General features: G+C 48.0%; 1 long non-coding RNA gene across 1 annotated transcript in view; it reads right to left on the bottom strand.

Annotated features, from left to right (window-relative positions):
- LOC109276335 (uncharacterized) overlaps nucleotides 1–13,064 on the bottom strand; it is a 37,571-nt gene extending 24,507 nt beyond the window's left edge. The window contains exons 1-2 of the long non-coding RNA XR_002084611.2: nucleotides 12,868–13,064; nucleotides 11,196–11,380 (exon numbers count right to left, since the gene is read on the bottom strand). This is a non-coding gene — a long non-coding RNA (uncharacterized LOC109276335). The remainder of the gene's footprint in view (nucleotides 1–11,195; nucleotides 11,381–12,867) is intronic.
- Nucleotides 13,065–14,646: the final 1,582 nt, after the last annotated feature.

Genomic DNA, 14,646 nt, shown 5'->3' with positions numbered 1-14,646 from the left:
TCCCCCAAATGTCCCAGACTACCCCAACCCTGACCCAAGAGCTGAGGAAGCAAGAATGGAAACCAATGGCAGTCTGAACAGATTCCAGCTAAAATAACTGTGCTTTTCTAGGTTTATAAAATATATGAACATGTAATCATATTGCTCAAGCCCCTTCCAGGGCCTCGGAGAGGGTTCACTGAAATGAGGGGCCCCTAGGTGTTTGCTCCCTCAGCGGCAGGAGACCCACCTCCAGCATTTCCTTGCTCAATGGCATTTTGCAATGAGACTTGCTCTCATTCACACATGGCTACAGACACATTCATAGTCAAGAGGAAATAATGACTGCTATCAAATATGGTCTAATTTCTGTTACTGCTCTCATAACTGATGGATTTCCTTTCTTAAAATTCAGAATTATTTGATTTTAATTATTTGCAGCCATCACATGATCAAAGAACTTCAGGGCTAGAAATAAACAGAGGCACTACTAATCCACAAACCGTTTGGATTTCCAGGGATGAGAAAACTGAAGCCTAGAGAGCCTGTGTGACCCAGGCAAGCTCCAGAGACAGGCTCTTGTCCATAGCAGGGCACTGCTGAGCGCTTATTCTGCCCAGGAGAGGGAGAAGCACAGACGTGCTCACCGCCCTAGGGATTTTCCTCTGCTTGGGGAATCTGGATATATTTCAAGAAAGACAGTAGTTGATAAAAGTGAAATTATTGCCAGAGGCAAGAAGTGTGACTTCTACCCCATTCAATAGTTTTAACATTCAAAATATAGAAAGCTTATTAGCTTTACCTATCAAATGTGAGCCTCCTACCACTGATTCATCCAGCTTCTCCTGAACCAACTGGGCTATCAGTGCTGCAGAGAAGTCCCTTGGGGGTTGAAGATTATACGATTTGAAGAAACTTCCAAAGGTTCTCCCTTTTTATCCAAACTTTATTGTTTTTTGCCAGAAGCACTATAAAACTTTACTGCAACGGACAGGTCCAGTGTGTTTTATAAAGTACAGGTGTGTGTGTGTGTGTGTGTGTGTGTGTGTGTGTGTGTGTGTGTGTGTTTAAATAAGGCAGAATATAATGTTTCTGAGAATAGAAATACAAAATAGTTGAGCTAATCCCAGGAGGAAAATGACAACCCAATAAACTATTTTCCAAATTAACTGCATCCTCTAAAATAATTTTGTGGATCCATTTTTAAAGAGATCTTCACAAATACAGAAACTCCACATAATAAATCCATGTCAACATTCAAGAGCAAATGACTTGTTGCTTCTGGTCATGGTCTTAGGTGAGAAGGAAAATCTTGGCCAAACGACTTGCAGGAGATTATGGGAGGGGACAAAGAAGAAGTGGGGTGGGGACCCTCCCTCCAGCCTTAAGGTTTTAAAATCTTTCTTCTTTTTAAAACCGTGGAATCTTTCTTCACATGGACTGGCATGAGCTCAGCAGTGAAACACAATGGAGGAAGTTGTTCCAGTGAAGGCAGGGGTGAAGGTCTTGCTCCCCCATCTTCCCTTACATACACGGACACACAGACACACTCCCCCCAGTTCTATTTCCTAAGGCGCCTGTGAATCCCTAGAAGCCCCTTGAGGCGCAAGTTCTTTAAAGTCTAGTTAATGAGCACTACCAACAAATACAAGTTTAAGGAGCTTAAGGAGTCTGATAGTACCCACTTGCAATCATGCTGATGGATATGATGTGGAATAAGATTTAAAAAAAAAAAACAACTTACTTGAAATTGAAAAAGATCAAAACTCTAGAATAGTGTGGTCTAACAGAACTTTCTGCAATGATGGAAATGTTCTGTGTCTGTGCTACCCAATACATTAGTCGCGAGCCACGTTTGGACATGGAGCCCTTGAAATGGGGCTAATGGGACTGGGAAATGAACTTTTAATTTTATGTAATTTCAATTAATGTAAATGTTAATGTAGACGGCCTCACATGGTTACCGGCTACTGAATGGCGCAGTTCTAGACCATTTCTCTTATGTAGGTAGAAATACAAGGAGAGACTTTGCAATGAAATACATGTCTACTCTCCTCGTGGAAGCATCTGAGGAAGCCGATCATTCCCTGCCCCCCACCACCTCATCCTTCTTAATCTCCTCTCTGTTCCACCAAAAGGAAGGCTCAAACAAGAGCTCTTCTGTATGAGCTTCCTGTTGCTGCTGTAACAACTTACTACGAGCTAATTCTTTTTCAGTTCGTGAGGTCAGAAGTCCACCCTGAGCCTCTGTGGGCTAACATCAAAGTGGTGGCAAAACCGCATTCCTCCTGGAGGCTCTGGGAGAGAATTTGTCTTCTTCACTTCCCTAACTCTCGAGGTTGCAAGCACTCCTTGGTGAAAACCCCTTTGTCTATCTTCACAGCCAGCAGTATGGCATCTTCCAGTCTCCCTCTGCTTCCATCATCACATTTTCTCCTCGGATTCTGACTCGGAACCTCCTGCCTCACCCTTATTAGGACCCTGTGACTACCTTGGGCCCATCTGGATAAGAAGAGATAACCTCCTGAAGCTCAAGATAAACTCAAGAACCTACTTTAATCATAGCCACAGAGCCCCAGTTGCCATGTTATTGGGCAACATATGCACGGCTTTCCAGGCTGTAGGCATCTTTGGTGGGGGGCGGGCATTATTCTGCCTACCACACCTTTTGTTGTGGATTAACTTGAAGTAAGGCTAGTGCCTTTCATTAAATTCATTAATGGCCAGGGGCGCCTGGGTGGCGCAGTCGGTTAAGCGTCCGACTTCAGCCAGGTCACGATCTCACGGTCCGTGAGTTCGAGCCCCGCGTCAGGCTCTGGGCTGATGGCTCGGAGCCTGGAGCCTGTTTCCGATTCTGTGTCTCCCTCTCTCTCTGCCCCTCCCCCGTTCATGCTCTGTCTCTCTCTGTCCCAAAAATAAATAAAAAACGTTGAAAAAAAAAATTAAAAAAATAAAAATAAAAAATAAATTCATTAATGGCCAGATTTGAAAAGGTAGCCTTGGTTGGTAAGGCTTTACCACAGTTACCCACAAGTGAGGTGAGGTTTTCTCACTCTTTACTTTAACCTGGAGGTTCCCCAAGTTTAGCCAGCATCAGATCACCTGTGGGCTTGTGAAACAGATTGCTGGACTCAAACCCCGGAGTTTCTGATCCAGCAGGTCTGGAGTGGGCCCAAGAAATTTGCATTTCTCAGCCAGGTGCAATCATTTTAAAATATGTCCATAAATTCTTTGACATCCCTCCTTTCAAAAGATGGAGTCTTACTTTCATCCTTTGGAGATGGGCTAGATTTTGTGACCCAATTCTAACTATATTTGATGGATGTGAGGGCATGTGATTTAAAGACAAGGCTCTCTCATTCTCTAAGCATCAACTTCCAGCCACAGTTGAGCCTTCAGATTACTGCAGCTTGCGGTAACAACTTGACTGCAACCTCCTAAGGAGCCCTGGGTCAAATTCACCCAGATAAGTCACTTCTAAATTCCTGACCCACAGAAACTGTGTGAAATAAGACAAGTTTGTTGATACTTAAAGCCACTAAACTTTGGGGTAACTTATCACACAGCAACAGATAACTAATATGTCAGGTGGTGCTGATACCACTGGTTTGGGGACCACACTTTGAGAACCACTGGTCCAACCCACACACTGTGGAAGGCACTGACATTTCCCCTGCCTGCCTGGATATGCTTCAGAAAACCAGAGGAGGGTAATGTTCTTTGGTTTATATGCACTGCATATTCATTTTCTGTTTTCTGCAGACGTATTGTTACCAGCAGCCACTCTCTTGCGGAAGAGCTTTTACTGGGAAGAATAACAACAGTATGTCAACTGATAGCTCCACTCCAGAAGCCCATTTCTGTCTACTCAGGCATCAAAAATGTCCTGCACATGGGTGAAGAACCAGGCAGGTTTAAGGAGAAGAGGAAATGATTGAAAGACTAGACCATCACTCTGTCTCGCCCTCTATTCAGCCTGGAGGTGACGATGAAGAAAGAAAACAAAACTCTTGACAAGAGAGGGACGGATAGTACTAGGAGCCAGGAGAGCAAAGGGGTGTCCAACTGTTAAATAATGGGAAACCGAAGCTTCTCCCATTGTGTCGGAGAGGCCAGTTCCTGAGCCAGCTGTAGAGGAAATGGGGAGTTTACATTATCTGGGATGTCAGTAAGAACTGAATGGACACACTTCCTGTCTGGTTCTCCCCAGGGATCAGCAGCCTCTTCAGCAAAGATGCTCTTCCAGAGGTTTCATTTGTTGTTTACTTTCTCAATCGGCAAACGTGGTCCAAGAGGGGAAATACGGCTCCAAGAGGGAGGGAAGGGAATGGTCGTGGATACAGAGCGCCACACAGAAGGGAGCAGAGGGGGGCTGGGAGGCGGGGAAGGGTGGCAGTTCGTCAGGATGGCTGTCTCTGATTCAGGCAGCGTCAGGCAAGCTGGCCAAGCTGGTGCATTTCAGCGATACCCGTTCTCTTTAATGGGGTGTCTCTGGCTTTTCCATTTATTTTATACAAACTTAAAATATGACATATGATTCCATTTATGTGAAATTCTTGGAAAGGCAAAACTAATCTAGAGTGACAGAAAGCAGAAAAGCGGTTGCCACAGGCCAGTATTGAGGGAGGAGTGGGAATTTGGGGTGTGATGGAAACGTTCCATATTTTTGCTGTGCTCGTGGTTACCCGGGTGCACACATCTGCCACACTTGATTGAACTGTACGCTCAGAATGGGTACATTTTATTGTACGTAAATTATACCTTAATAGTATGGATCTTAAAAAAGTATGACTCATGAGGAGCCCTCTGGTGGGGCATCAAAGACTGGTTTGGCAAAAACAAGAGTTATCTGGTAGAAAAGGGATTCAAATAGTTGTGTGTGGTCTGAGAAATGGAACCAGAATAAATGTGTGCATGCTATAGGAAGCAGATTTCTATTCAACGTATTTATGTCAGTCATTTAACAAAGGTTCATTGAAAGCCCTATCTGTAAAGGTCTTTAACTCTCAGATGTAAAAAAAAAAATAATAATAATAATAAATAATTTGGCTTCTCTATTACCCATTTTCCATTTAAAAAGCCAATCTTTCAAAGAATGGAATATCCTTTGATTTGAGGTTTTCCCATCTTCCCGGAGGTCGTGTCTGACTTCTAGCAGGTTCTCTTAGTGCCGAGGCATTGAGGAGATGTCTAGCCCTCAAGGCCTACTCCATACATCCATGCAGGGATCTTCCCATTCTCAGCCTTGGCCATGAGCCACGTGGTTGAAGAGCTGGCGCTGGCTGCAGTCCACGTAACCTTGACCTTCTGTGCCATCGCTGAGCCACGTTAAGGGAGGGCATCATGGTCACTCTGCTGCTTTTGTGCCATGGTGGATATGGGGTATCCCACACCCAGCTCTTTGCGAGTCTGTCTCTCACCCATGTGCCTAGAACTGTGACAAAAACACAATATGTGTGTGGTGTTGCTGCTTCCCAGGACGCCACCTTGCAAAGTGGACCCCAGGTTCTCCAGTCTTGGGTCCCCCGAAACATCCTGGAATCGTGGAGACGCGGCCTTAGCCTAGTGGTTAAGAGCAACAACTCTAGACCCAGACCCCTCGTATCCTTGCTCTGCCAGCTGCTGGCCATATCACTGGGGGAAGCATTCATTTCTTCTGTCTGAGTCTCTGCCATCTGGGGGAAGTCATAGTTCTTGGTCCACAAGACGCAGTGGGGGGTCTGATGAGGTAACACCCGAAGCTCTTAGAAGCATGTGTGGCACGAGGCTCTTGCTGACGGACATTCCACACCTCTGCACGCCCTGCCATTACGGTTTTTACCTTTATGGCTGCTTCTCTCTCTCCTTGAGCCACTCCCTCGCAGAGAGAGGGTTTTGCCTCTTGGGCACCTGGTATAATCTCTTTAATGGTCCCGGTTTGAGAAAACACTTAGTCCAAAGGCTTTTCTTTATTTTTTCCTGCTTTCCCCTCTATGCAGGCCTCTCCCTTGAAGCAATAAGGAAAGAATAACTGCTTGAAAGAGCATAGGGAAAAGAGGGAAATACGGACAGAAAAAAGTTCATTTGTATTGATGTCGTCAAATCCAACACGACATCAAACACATTCCATTTTCATTAAAATGCAGGGAAAGGTGCATCTTACAGTAAATGAAATTCTGCATTTCCTTCTACACAATATAGTATCTGTTCTACGCAATACCCTGATGAAGGAAACCAGTAGGAACCCTGATCAGGGTTCAGAGGAAGAGATGTGGCTTGAGTTATTCCGGTCAGAGGAAAGCTCAGAACCCTGAGCTCAGAACTCTTTATGAGGGCTGGGAGGAAGAAAAGGTTTCTCTTCTGTGCGCTGTGGTAGGAATATTGGTACAAAGCCTAGCATAACCGTAGCCATTCGCTATATGAGTTTCCCAGGATTGTCATAACAAATTGCCACAAACTGGATGGCTTAGAACAACAGAAATTTATTCCCGTACGGTTCTGGAGGCCAGGTGTCGGTGGGTTCGATTCCTCCTGGAGGCTCTGAGGGAGCATCCATCCTGGGCCTCTCTCCTACATCCTGGCAGCCACTCCAATCTCTGCCTACATCACCATGTGGCCTCCCCTGTTTTTTTTCCCTTCTCCGTGTCTTCTCCTCTTCCTCTAAGGACACCTGTCATTGGATTTAGGGTCCATGAAGATACTCCAGGATGATCTAATTTTAAGATCTTTAATTACATCTGCAAAGATCCTTTTTCCAAATAAGGTCCCATTCAAAATTCCAGGTGGACATATATTTTGTGGAGCCATCATTCAAGCTGCTGCAGAGTAGTTAAAACGTAAGGGTTTTCTGACTGGGCTTCTGGGAACCTACATGATACTCAAGAGTACGTGGCTGATGTTCAGTACTTTCCAAACGGCAGGTTTTGAAAGGCAGTGGACATCTACTACCTGGTTGAAAGCCGGGAAACGAAATTAAAGGAGAAAAGAAGGGCCAGGTACTCGGAAGAAAAACATAACTTTAGAGCTTTCCTAAATCTCTCCTGGTGCCCAACTTATATCATTTCTAAATATTTAACCACATGTCAGAATTACTGTGGTCTGAGTCTTTCCACCCACACAGAAAGGGCTAGAAACTTGACCATGGCCAGACAGTCATTCCTTCCATGAAGCTCAGGAAGCAGACGGGACATTATAGCCCTATAGGTTCCCGGATACTTGTTTAAATAGGCTTCCCCTGCCCTGCCCTGCCCCAAATCTGTTTTGTAACTGTGATCTCTCATTCCTGCTTCCTAGGAAACTTCTCAAAGGGGTAGCCCTCAGCTCTGGCTCCATTTGAGCCCCCCTGGTGACGTCTCAGACCTTAAAATATTTAGAGAGGACAGCGGCCTTATTCTAAGAGTGCCTTTGCCAGTCAATTTAACTGTCAAGTGACAATTTAACTCTTCTTGAAAGGCATATGGGGCATATTATGTACAGATCAGGATGCTTTAGTTTGGAAGGAATAGAAATTCGAACTTAAAATGGCCAAGACATTAAAAAGAATTTAGTAGGGCTCACAAATAGAAGTCCAGATGTATGATGGGTTTTAGACTTGGATTGATCGGGGCTCTGGCCCCATTTTTCTGCAGTTCTCTTCTTTTCTACACGTTTCGGCGGGCTTTCTTCTTGGTAGCAAATGGCTACAGTTATTCTAGGCTTTGTACCAATATTCCTACCACAGCGCACAGAAGAAAACCTTTTCTTCCTCCCAGCCCTCGTAAAGTGTTCTGAGCTCAGGGTTCTGAGCTTTCCTCTGATTGGAATAATTCAAGCCACATGTCTTCCCCTGAACCAAACAGGTAGGATTATTCTGATAGGTAGGATTGATTAGATTAATGAAGGCCCACCCCGAGCAGGAATGGGGACAAACCCCCAAACCAAATGTGGCTCCACCAGCAGGGAGAGACGAACTGGCTGTCAAAGAGGCAGCACCCAGTGTTCCTCTACCCCCCCTCGCAGCCAAGCAGCTGACGTTCTTTCTAGAAGCATTCCTTCCTCCAGGGGTTCACAAATGTGCTTTACACTTTGCAAAGGATGTTCATTTGAAAATCACTGTGACGTAGCAAATCACACAAATATTTGGCATGGAGATAAAAAAAATCATCTAATGACCTGTGGTCCTTTCAGAATTAATTTTCTCTGATCCGAGGCATGGTACGATGAAGCCCCAGGTCCCCAGTCTGTTTAAGAAGGTGTTTGTTTGTTTAATTAATTTATTTATTTAGAGAGAGCGTGCACACACGCAAGTGCAAGCCGGGGAGGGGCAGAGAATGAGGGAAAGAGAGAATCCCAAAGAGGCTCTGTGCTGTCACCAGAGAGCCGATGCTGAGCTCGAGCCCATGACTCTGGGATCATGACCTGAGCTGAAATCGAGTCAGACACTCAACTGGCTGAGCCTCCCACAGGCCCCAAGAATATGTTTTTGATTACTGTGAGGTTTGCCCATAACAACAAACATCTTTTAAATTTGCCTCTAAGAGGTCATAAGATGAAGGAAGAAAAATAGATAACAAAATTAACCCAGGAAAGAAAGAAAGAAACCTAGTTTTTCGCCAATGGATGATGTAATGGCTATTTTGATGTGTCAATAGGGGCGCCTGGGTGGCTCAGTCGGTTAAGCATCTGACTTTGGCTCAGGTCATGATCTCGCGGTCCGTGAGTTCGAGCCCCGCGTCGGGCTCTGTGCTGACGGCTCAGAGCCTGGAGCCTGTTTCAGATTCTGTGTCTCCCTCTCTCTCTGACCCTCCCCCATTCATGCTGTCTCTCCCTGTCTCAAAAATAAATAAACGTTAAAAAAAATTTAAAAAAAAAAAGAAAAAAAATGATGTGTCAATATAGCTGGGCCACAGTGCTCATGTACTGCATATAGGTATAGATACACATATAGATATAAATATAGATATACCAAACATTATTCTGGATGTTTCTGTGAGGGTGTTTTTGGATGAGATTTACACTTAAATTGGTGGACTCTGTGTAAACCAGACTGCCCTCTAAGTGTGGGTGAGCCACATCCAATCAGTTGAAGGCCCAAATAGAGCAAAAGGCTAACTTAACATCCCCCAAGCGAGAGGGAACTTTCCAGAACAGCTTTCACTCTCCCTGGCTTTCAGCAGATGCCCTCGGACTCAACTACCGCTTGCTGAGTCTCCAGCTTGCTGGCCTCATCCATCAGATGGAGACTCACCAAGTCTCCATAATCGTGTGAGCCAATCCCTTAAACTAAACCTCTTCCTATAGGTAGCCCCATCCTATCGGTTCTGCTTCCCTGGAGAGCCCTGACTGGTACAGATGGTGATAGACACGAGCGTCCCCATGGGAGGGGAGGTTACAATCTTTGTCCTGAGAAGTGGGCGGTTCCGGTAATTACTGCTGCGTGACAAACTATACCAAAACTTAGTGACTTAAAACAACTACCTTACTTTTTCCCAGAATTCTTGACAGCTGAGTGGTTCTTCTGTCGGTGTCACCAGGGGTCACTCGTATGGGCACACTCAGCTGGTTTGCTAGTGGCTGGGCTCAGGCGGCACGTGGAGACGGTCGGACTTCTCTCTACATACCTAGTGTCAGGGCCCCTCTCTCCCTGTGACTTTTCCACGTGTCCCTGCAGTGGTCTATGTCAAGGCAGCCTGACCTCTTACACAGAAGCCCGGGACATCGAAAAGGGTAAAGCAGGAGCTGCGAGGTCTTCTTGAGGCTAAAGCCCGGAACTAGTGCAAGGTTAAATTCCATCGCAGTTTATTGGCTAAAGCCAATTACAAGGACAAGCCTCGATTCAAGGCGAGGGCACCTCCCAAGGGCCTCCATACTGCAAGTATGGTTTATGGAGCCCCATGATCTTATCTGATTGACACCGCAGGCTAAGCGTGCCATTCTGCAAATGGATCCTTCGGCTCTATCACCACAGAAGAGAGGTTGAGATCTCCTGGCCTCAAACAACATACGGCAGCCAGTGAGAAATCCGTGTGATGGCCTATAGGTTTCCTCTCCGGCCCAAATACTCAGGCTCCCTAAAGCCTAGCGGCACCTGTGAGCGCTCTCTTTTCCCATTAGCCTTCTTCAGTACCTACTGTCCCTACATGTATCATTTCACTTTCCCCGCCCACACTAATCTGGTGACTCGTATTATATGACTGATTATGACCAGATTCTCTCTAAAAATGGGGAATGGAAGATTAAAGTAATTAACCGGCTCCTTCAGGCAGGCTATTTCCTATATTAGGTCTTAATGCCTTCATTTTATCATTCAAATAATCAGGTGAAAGCTGGAGCTTTGGAAACATTGTCCTTAGAGGACCTGATTTTGCCCTTGGCTTCTGGACCCCAGCTTGCCCGGCAGGCGTTGTCAGCAGAACCCCATGTAGCATCCAACTCGCAGATACACAGAGCCCATCTGAGCCACCGTGAATGTCACGAGTCGTCCGTGAGAAGAGCATCTAGGAATCCCTGACGTCCAGGACAGGAGGGTCTGGGGAGCACACACTGGTGGGAGGGGGTGGATTCCAGGCCAGCGTGTGGGTCACTGGGGGTTCTGGACCTTCTAGGCACAAGAAATCCATGCTCAACCAGAACCTTCTCCAAGACTCTGACTGACGATGCCCAGGACGTGGCTACTTGGCTGAGCCTCTGGGAGCCCAAGAAAGAAAGTGAAGCCTTGAGGAACACATTTCAAACCCATTCCATAGCTCCTGGCAGAAAGAAAGTCTAAATTTAGATTTCTGACCAGACGGTTTCAGACACAATGTCTTACACGACAGGAAATAAACAGGTTTTCAGGAGAGAGGGGCCGGCTCCTCACCCACGGATGTATCTACCACACGGGAGGGGACACGTGTCAAGCACTTCTTACAGATGAGGCTCCGTGGAAGAGGAAGGGGACGTCACAAAGAGCAATAAAGCCGACCTTGCTTTAAGAAGCCTTTGGTCCAACAGACGTGGGTCCTACCTCTGCAGCCCGGGTCCTGCCTGGCTTTGGGATCACAGAGGGGGCCAAATGTGCCGGGAGATCATTCTGACAACAAGAAGGTTAGTCCTGAAAGAAGTGAGAGTCAGCAAGATCTTAGCAGGCAAAGCCATGGGCAGAACAGAGCCATGCAGGGTGGCTGGGTGAGGGGGACTGGCACCTTACCTACGTTCTATAGTCTTTCACCTTCTTGTCTCACCTGACCCTCACCTGACCTTTCACCTTCTTGTCTCACCTGAGCATCACTGCCTCTTCTGCCGAGGAGGACGCTGAGACCAGAGAGGTGAAGCGGCTGCCTTCAGGTCACACAGCCAGTTCAAGGCAGGACTGTGCCTCAGTCACGGCACTCAGGCCGCAGAGATCCCGACACAGGGGAGACAGGGAGGAGGAATGTCAGTCTTCTCCCCCAGAACAGGCATCCTGCCAAGTCCAAAAAGCAAAGTGCCTTGAGTGGAAGACAGCCCGCAGGTGAAGGCAGCCCCCTGGCCATCTGCCCAAGGGAGGCTGGCACAGTCGCCTCTGACCTGGGGACAGCGGCCTCTCCTGTCCCAGACAACAGCACCTGCTCTCCTGATCAATCACCAGGCAGAGGAAAAACAAACCTCTGACAGCCCCACATCCTTCTGAAGCTCTCCCCAGACGTAGCGCCCACGGCAACCAAACAGAGGGCCAACAGCACCATCCCGACCGCCCTGAAGAACCCCACAGAATGCAGGTGGAGACATGACCGCAGTGGGACTGCCCACCTAACTGAGCACTTACTATGCGCCAGGCGTCACACCAAGCGCTTGCAGTGGGTTACCCATTTAGCCTTTCCACAGCCCTGGGCGGGAGTACCATTACTACCCCACGCACCAGCTATAACCTCCACCCTGGAACTTCCCCTTCAGACACTCCAGTAACACCTCCCCTCGGGAGAGCCTAGCAAGTGACAAGTGAATGACACAATAGAATGCAAGCGCTGGGAGACCGAAGTTTGTGTCTGTTTTGCTCACCGATGTCACCCAAGCTTCTAGGACATTGCCAAGCACATGGCAGATTTTCAATAAATATTTGTCGAGTGAAGTAAAGAACCATAAAACCACCCTAAGATGCACATGCTGAGTTGGCCAAGCAATTTGCTCCCACACGTTGGTCCTGAGGGTTGAAATTCAGATTTTTCCTTACTAAAGCCTAAGAGTAAAGTCCCTCGATGCTGTAATTCTATATACAATGTGATTGGTGAATGAGCCACATGCTCAGCCCCAGCCCTCGTTCACAGGGAGAAGGTTACAGAGGGAAGGGGACATACTTATTTGCCCCCAGGCTTATTTGCCTAAGGTGCACTTGGTCTGGCTGGACCCCTACCGCTCTGTCCACCGCCCCCAGGGTCCGGATTCACCTGCTCAGATATACCCCAGCCACAGGGAGTGTAGAATTGGCTTGAAATAATATGTGCCCCTGAGCAGTAAGAGGGTTCCTCCCACACTGGCGTTTCGCTAGGTCTACACAATCTGCCAAGTGAGTGTGTTTGGCTCTCCAGATAAATGAGGAGCCAAAGGGTGTCTTTCTGACTGTGAATTCTTGGCATTTTTTTCGCGCTTCAAAATAAGCAAAGTTAACACTGCCAGTGTTCTCTGGCACCGCTGAGGGCTGTTTAACGAATAAGAGAATCGCAGATCGTGGTGGTAAAAGGGCCACAGAAGTCACCTGATGCGGGGGTTTTCAACCCTTTTAGTCAATGGAATCCTTCTTTCAAACATAACCTTACCCTGAAATTTATCATTGTATACTATCGATCATATCATATCATATCCTACAGAACACACATGAGATTATATTACAGGAGAGAAGCCGGCAGTGCTGTGGATAAAGTCAGGGGGCAGCCGAGTCCCCTCCCCCCCCCCCCCCCCCCCGCCCTCTCTTACCTTTCTTCCTTCTGGCAGCCAGTATGGGTTCCAGAAACACCAGTCCAACTTCACCCCCTCCCTAATGCAATGGGAAACAAAGGATCGGGGAGGTGAAGGGACTCGTCCAAGGTCACACCGCTAGGTAAGGACCATGCTAGGGCTTGGGGTTAGCACTCGGTGTAGCGCAGCGCCCGCGCACACCCACTTTCTACGGCCCGGCGCCTGCGCACACCCAATTTCTATGGCCCGGCGCCTGCGCAGCACACCCACTTTCTACAGCCCGGCGCCCGCGCAAACCCACTTTCTACAGCCCGGCGCCTGCGCACACCCACTTTCTACAGCCCGGCGCCTGCGCAAACCCACTTTCTAACCCTTGCACTGGAAGAAACACCTGCCGGCGCCGGGCAAGTGTGCCAAGAGGATGCTCCGCCTGCGTTGGTTGAGGGTGTTGCTTATGAAAGACAGTAAGGGCTACTTTAATATAAAATCTCAACTCTAAGGCAGAGTGCCCCAGCTCCTACTTTGGACATCTGAAAGGTGACAGAGCACTCCCTGGCCTTAACTTCTCGTGTCCCGAGGAAACCTTAGTCCTCAAAATGGGCTCTTCAATGGCAGAGAATGCACAAACAAAACAGTCTTTTATTTATCAAAAATGAGGCGCTGGGAGTCATGTTAGGGAACCCAGCCTGCGCTCACCCTTGTGCAACCATCAAGACACAGTGTCCTCCCTGTGAAAGGCATCACGTGATTCCCTAGACTCTCGAAACTTCCTCTAGCTCAGAGATGCTAAGAGCCTAACAGATACAGAAAACAAATAGCTTCTCCCCCAGGTGGAGGAGTCTCTTCTCATCCTGTCTCCTACCCAGGCAGGGAAAGAAGTGTAACCAGATGAGCGGGGGGCCACAGTCAGGGCCATGTGCCCTCCCGTGAGCAGAAATGCTGTGACTCACACAAAAATACTACATAAATGCCTCCAACCCCCAATATCCCTGCTTCAATAGGTCTTTCTTTTGCTCGGCTTCTCAGTTACCTTTCTCCTTAGCTTAACCTACTTGAAAAAATTTTTTTTGAATGTTTATTTATGTTTTAAGAGACAGAGAGACAGAGTGTGAGCGGGGAAGGGGCAGAGAGAAAGAGAGGGAGACACAGAATCCGAAGCAGGCTCCAGGCTCTGAGCTGTCTGCACAGAGCCCGACGCAGGGCTGGAACCCATCAGCCATGAGATCATGACCTGAGCCAAAGTCGGACACTTAACCGACTGAGCCACCCAGGTGTCCTGTTAGCTTAAACTTCTTTAGAAAAGCTGTCCACAGACAACTGGAGCCCCTAATTTTTCCTTAGGCCTCTCTCCTGTTGGCCTTGTCTCAGCTGATAGCCTAGTGCCAGAGACTGAGAGGGGAAGCTCCTCTCCTGCACCCTTCCCCTCCCTCCTGCACCCTGCCCCTCCCTCCTTATGCCCTTCTTCATCCTCCCTGTACCCTCCTCCTTCCTCCCTGCACCTCCCCTCCCTCGCTGCACCCTCTCCTCCATTTCTGCCCCCTCCTCCTTCCTCCCTGCACCTCCCCTCCCTCGCTGCACCCTCTCCTCCATTTCTGCCCCCTCCTCCTTCCTCCCTGCACCTCCCCGGACTCCTGCACCCTTCCCCTCCCTTCCTGCACCCACCCTCTTCCTTCTTCTACCCCTTGCACCCTTCTCCTTCCTCCCTGCACCTCCCCTGCCTCCTGCACCCTCCCTTCACCTCCCTGTACCCCACCCCCCCATTTCCTGTAGCCTCCTCCTCCTTCCTCTACTGTCCTC

This window comes from Panthera pardus, unplaced genomic scaffold (assembly GCF_024362965.1).
Source record: "Panthera pardus isolate Hobbes unplaced genomic scaffold, ASM2436296v1 HiC_scaffold_6, whole genome shotgun sequence".
NCBI classification, from domain to species: domain Eukaryota; kingdom Metazoa; phylum Chordata; class Mammalia; order Carnivora; family Felidae; genus Panthera; species Panthera pardus.
The sequence above is the reverse complement of the archived record's forward strand: the minus strand, read 5'-3'. Positions and strand labels throughout refer to the sequence as shown.